Raw genomic sequence first — 6,139 nt, forward strand, 5'->3', positions numbered from 1 at the left:
CCTATGCAGTTTGGTGTGTACTTTGTCTCATTGACCGAGATGTGGCTTTTAGGGATCAGTCCTGGCAACTTGACTTTGAATCTATTTATGGTTCTTAACTTTTTCTTCACATGGAATGTTGCCTGTAATTGGCATAGTTGAAGAACTATTCAACATATTCTCGTGCAATTTGAGAGGATCACTGCCATCAAGATCAATAAAGTGCTTATGAATGTTTGTAGTATAGTAATGGCTTGGGAATGCTCATCATTAGTGTAGTCCTGGCTTATCAATGCTCATCATTATTTAGGATAATACATGTAATAGCTTATGAATCTTCATCATTATTTAGAGTAGTCACTGGCAGCTCAGTCTCAAAACACCATGGGAATAGCACCCTTGGAGTGTCATCTGTTTCTTGGGTTTTGGCATTGTCTGCTGTGGCTGTGCAGGCCTATGCATGAGTGACAGTCCCTACTGCAGTTGGTGCAGACATACTGGAAAGTCTGAGCTTCTGGTTTTTTTGCAGGCTCTTCTTTCTCTCACATTTCTCTGCTGTCAGCTGGCCTCTCCTCACATCAGCAACTGCTATGCCCTTGCTTACCATCAGTCTCCAGGTGCCTCAGTCTTCGGCCTGCACTTCCCAGTCATTGGGTGAAATGTTGCATGCCTTCATGTCCCTCTTGCACACATCCTGGAAATGGAGTGAGGGGCAGCTGACTCTTCTGGTGCCAGTGGCCAGCTGTCCATATAGGATGTCCTTTGGCAGCCTCCCATCCTCCATGCATTGGACATGTCCCAGCCATGGTAGTCATGGCTTACGAATGCTCAACATTGTTTAGAGTATTCATGGGTTTTGAATGCTCATCATTATTTGGAGCAGTCATCACTTATGAATGCTCAACGTTATTTAGAGTACTCATGATTTATGAATGCTCAATTTTATTTAGAGTAGTCATGGCTTATGAATGCTCATCATTACTTATTGTAGTCATGGTTTATGAATGCTCAACATTATTTAGAGCAGTCATGACTTTTGAATACTCATCATTATTTAGAGTAGTCATTACTTATGAATGCTCAACATTATTTAGCATACTCATGTCTTATGAATGTTCAACATTATTTACAGTAGTCATGGCTTATGAATGATCATCATTAGTTATTGTAGTCATGGCTTATGAATGCTCAGCATTATTTAGAGTAGTCATTGGTGGCTCAGTCTCAAGAGACCAGGCAAATAGCACCCTTGGAGTGTCATCTGTTTTTCTCTGGGGCTTTGGCATTGTCTGCACTGGCAGTGCAGGCCTATGCTTGAGTGACAGTCCCTACTGCAGTTGGTGCAAATATACTGGGAAGTGTGAGTTGCTGGGGCTGCTGCTGCACTCTTCTTTCTCTCACGTTTCTTTGCCATCAGCTGGCCTCTCCTCGCATCAGCAACCGCTATGCCCTTGCATACCATCAGTCTCCAGGTACCTCGGATCTTCGGCCTGCACTTCCCAGCCATTGGATGCAATGTCGCATGACTTCATGTCCCTCTTGCACACATCCCTGAAATAGAGTGATGGGCGGCAGACTCTTGTGGTGCCAGTGGCCAGCTGTCCATATAGGATGTCCTTTGGCAGCCTCCCATCCTCCATGCATGGGATGTGTCCCAGCCATGGTAGTCATGGCTTATGAATGGTCAACATTATTTAGAGTATTCATGGCTTTTGAATGCTTATCATTATCTAGAGTAGTCATTGCTTATGAATTCTCAACATTATTTAGAGTACTCATGACTTATGAATGCTCATTATTATTTAGATTAGTCATGGCTTATGAACGCTCATCATTAGTTATTGTAGTCGAGGTTTATGACTGCTCATCATTATTTAGAGTACTAATGACTTATGAATGCTCATCATTATTTAGAGTACTCATGACTTATGAATGCTCAACATTATTTAGATTAGTCATGGCTTATGAATGGTCATCATTACTTATTGCAGTCATAGCTTATGAATGCTCATCATTATTTAGATTAGTCATGGCTTATGAATACTCATCATTAGTTATTGTAGTCATGGCTATGAATACTCATCATTATTTAGAGTAGTTATGGCTGACCTTAGAGAAGTTATGCCTTATGAATGCTCATCATTATTTAGTTTAGTCATGGCTACTGAATTCTTAATTATTTAGAGTAGTCATGCTTTCTTAATGCTCATCATTATTTAGAATCATCATTGCTTCTCACCAGTATTTACAGTAGACATGGATTCTCATCATTATTTACAGTAGTCATTCGTTCTCAGCATTATTTACTGTAGTCCTGGCTTCTTACCATTATTTAGTGTACCGGTAGTCATGAATTCTGATCATTATTTACTATAGTCATGGATACTCATCATTAATTAGAGTGGTCATTGTTTCTCATCACTATTTAGAGTAGTTTTGGTTTCTAACAATTACTTATAGTAGTCACTGCTTCTAACCATTACTTAGAGTAATCATTGCTTCTCACCATTACTTAGAGTAGTCTTTGCTTCTCACCATTACTTAGAGTAGTCTTTGCTTCTCACCATTACTTAGAGTAGTCTTTGCTTCTCATTATTTACAGTGGTCATTGCTTCTCATCATTATTTACAGTGGTCATTGCTTCTCATCATTATCTACAGTGGTCATTGCTTCTCATCATTATGTACAGTGGTCATTGCTTCTCATCATTATTTATAGTAGTCATTGCTTCTCATCATTATCTTCAGTGGTCATTGCTTCTCATCATTATCTACAGTGGTCATTGCTTTTCATCATTATCTACAGTGGTCATTGCTTCTGAATGGTCATCATCTGCTAACTTCGCTTTTCACAACACAAGTTGTACTGTTGAAGGGCTTTTGGAGCAAATTATCACTAATAACTCTTGTTTAATTATTCTGTGGTTTAAACAATGATTCTGTGTCTTGTAATAAATGGTATTTGTAAATAAACATCTATAACAAGTGATGTTCTTCTAGACCTATAGGACTTTTTCTTTAGATCTTTCTGTTGACTACAAACTTGGACTTTTGTGATCAATACGAATAGAGTGCCACTGATTAGAATTGTAAAGTACTCTTATATTGAGATATATCATGCTTATGGTTTGATATATGGTTCATTTATCAGTTTTGAACAAGGACATTCAACCAGTGTATTGACATGAAACACCCATTGCCAGAAGTTTGTACTTGGGTGTCATGCTCAGCTAGGAACAGTAATAACTTCAGTTTACTTCTCAATGACTGTGCAAGTAGATAAAGGGCCAATTTTACCAACTTATTATTATTATTATTATTATTATTATTATTATTATTCATAGCCATTCCATCAAACATATTTTTAAAAACATTTCCTACTATCCCTACCTTTTTGTTTGACTCCCTATATTTTCCCTATTTTTCCCTTTTTTTCCCAAAATTGCTGAACTATCCCTACTGTTTAAAATTTGCATGTCAACATACAAAAATTGTTGTTTAATGAGTGATTTCTGTTTTATTTTCTCAGAAGTTTTTGGAACAAGGAAAATTTACTCTCCAGTTCCACTGATATTCCTGTCTTCAAATCCTATCAGACCACAAGTTCCATGTGATGTGATGGATACAGTTTAGGTGGAAGATGAGCTGAAGCTATTTTGAATCATTCCATTTATGAAAGAAAAGAACTTGAGGGAATATCAGCTGCAATGTGCTAAAAGTGCAATGTCAGCATTAAAATTGTAATCTCATATAATCACTGCATAATATATGAAGTGTAGCAACACTGAATATTGATTCTGTAAGACCAATATTTACTATTACTAATACTCACTGCTTTACAATAGTTTCTACATGGTATACAAAGCAGTCATGTGGTTGGATGTGTATAAAAACATAATGTTTATGATCTTTCAACTTTTGGGAAGCAGATTGGGTTCATTATGTTTAATTTTGTTGGGTGAGAAATTATGATATATTCAGAAGATTATATATGTTTGGATCGAGGTAACAAGTTGTTAAAGAAATTAAGATGCACACAATTGTTAAAGTGATGTGCTTTCAGGTAATGGAAAATGTTGTCTGATCGCAATGGAAAATGTAATGGATATGAACTTAAATCACAGTGTTTGCAGCAAATCAAGTCAGTATGAAAATATTGGACATGAACAGCAAATCAAGTCAGTGTGGAAACACTGGACATGAACAGCAAATCAAGTTAGTATAGAAACAATGGACATGAACTGCAAATCAAGTCAGTGTGGAAACACTGGACATGAACAACAAATCAAGTCAGGGTAGAAACATTGGACTTAAGCAGCAGTGAGTCATGCTGAAGGATAGAATAAAACCACAACCAAATCACAAAATGAGATTCAGCAAATCTAAGACAATTTTCATACCATCAGGTTTATCGCAGACCAGTACCTGAGTCAATGCTAATGGCTCTGCAATCAGAAACCTATCAGGATCAAGTTTCCATGGCAGAAGCTTTGAGGGCTATAACAGTAGCTGCTTCTAGGTACAGTATTCTTACAGTTCCTATGATGGAATTGCAGAGCTTTTTCAAACAATGTTTTCTTGCCCATTTTTTGAAGATTTTATAATGAGCAAAAGAAGAATTTATTATATTATTTCTGATGGAGAATAGGCCATACTTCAGGAAGGAAATATTGCAGAAAATAAATAACCATAAAATGCCATTTATGTTTCAGTTGGAAAAGATGGCAAATGGTCAGGGATAAAAGCAGTGTGATGTTCTGATTCAGTTCTGGACAGATGAGACTGGGGAAGTTGTTACTCAGTTCTGTAAGCTGTTATGTTTGGTCATGTGAAAGGAAGTGATGTAGGACATGCACTGGATGATATACTGACAACAGAGGAGTACTACCTGCCTCCATCCAAGTTTGTTTAATGAGAAGCTGATGGCCTTGGTGCTAATAAAACAGCATGGTTCTTTGTGAACACACATTTGAAAGGCTTAGGTTTCCAGGGCTGGTACAGCTTTTTTCCATGTGTACTGCATGTTGTTCACAGTGCCTTCAGATAAAGTCTTGGTATTTTTAAGGAACAGGCCAAGCAGTCAGAGAAAGTTTCATAAATACTGTCTGAGATAGTATTTTTAGGAAGGTTTGTTCATAAGGCATGTTCATTGAAGGTGGCTCACTCTGATGAAGATTGAGGTGGGATGATGTGTATCAAAAGTTTCCGAATGGTTATAGCAACAAGAGCAAGGGAAGACAAATCTATGATCCTTTTGATGAATCTGCAAATGATTAAAAATTTGGAAACCTGTATCTAGATGTAATTTTGATCAGTGTGGGGCCACTGTTGGACAGATGTTTTGCATTGTTTCAAAAACTAGAATATTTGATTCATGTGTTCTAAAATGAGGACAGCAAGATGCTGAAGAAATTCATATGTAAGTTCATCAAGGTTACTGTCATTGGTAGTTTTAGTGGAAAGAAATACTGCATGTGGATGTTGTGAAGCTAGAAAATATTTTACATTAGAAATATAAAGAGGTTGACATAGATTGTGTTAGTAGTAAGTCAAGTGAAGGTTTTATTTTTTCAGTAATTTGCATAAATTTCATACTAACTTTCTCCATAAAATAACCATGTTTTTCCCTACTGTTGACCTACTGTTATTTTTTTTAAAGTGACTTTTTCAAAAAGGGTAGCTGTAAAGACTGTATATATTTTCTTGAATGAAGAGAAATTATGAGATAAAAGGCCTTGGACAGATGGTGATTAACAGAGGTTTGTTTCTTTATTACCTTGATGTAACAGACAGATTTTTTCAATGTAATTGTTGATCATGGTGTTCCACTGCATATAAGTGAAATTCAGAAAATGGCTGTTTAAATATTGTCAGTTATGAACAAGAGTCCTTTATGTTGAGGTGTTTACTAATGCAGGCTTTATTCTAGGCAGTTTCGCATATTAGTTACATTACTAAACTCATTAACTTTTGTGACAGGGAGATATGGGTATTGGTTAGGACAAGATGGACTTCTGGCATTCATAAATATATAAAAAGTATTAAAGGCATATCAATGGAACATTATTAGAATAAGCATGCCTTTATTAGAATATGTAAATTAAATGATAGTAAAACTCTTTGGAAGTCTCATAAAAATGAATTTATAATTGCATTTCTGA

This window comes from Sinohyriopsis cumingii, chromosome 6 (genome assembly GCF_028554795.1).
Source record: "Sinohyriopsis cumingii isolate HCF-2022 chromosome 6, ASM2855479v2, whole genome shotgun sequence".
Taxonomy (NCBI): domain Eukaryota; kingdom Metazoa; phylum Mollusca; class Bivalvia; order Unionida; family Unionidae; genus Sinohyriopsis; species Sinohyriopsis cumingii.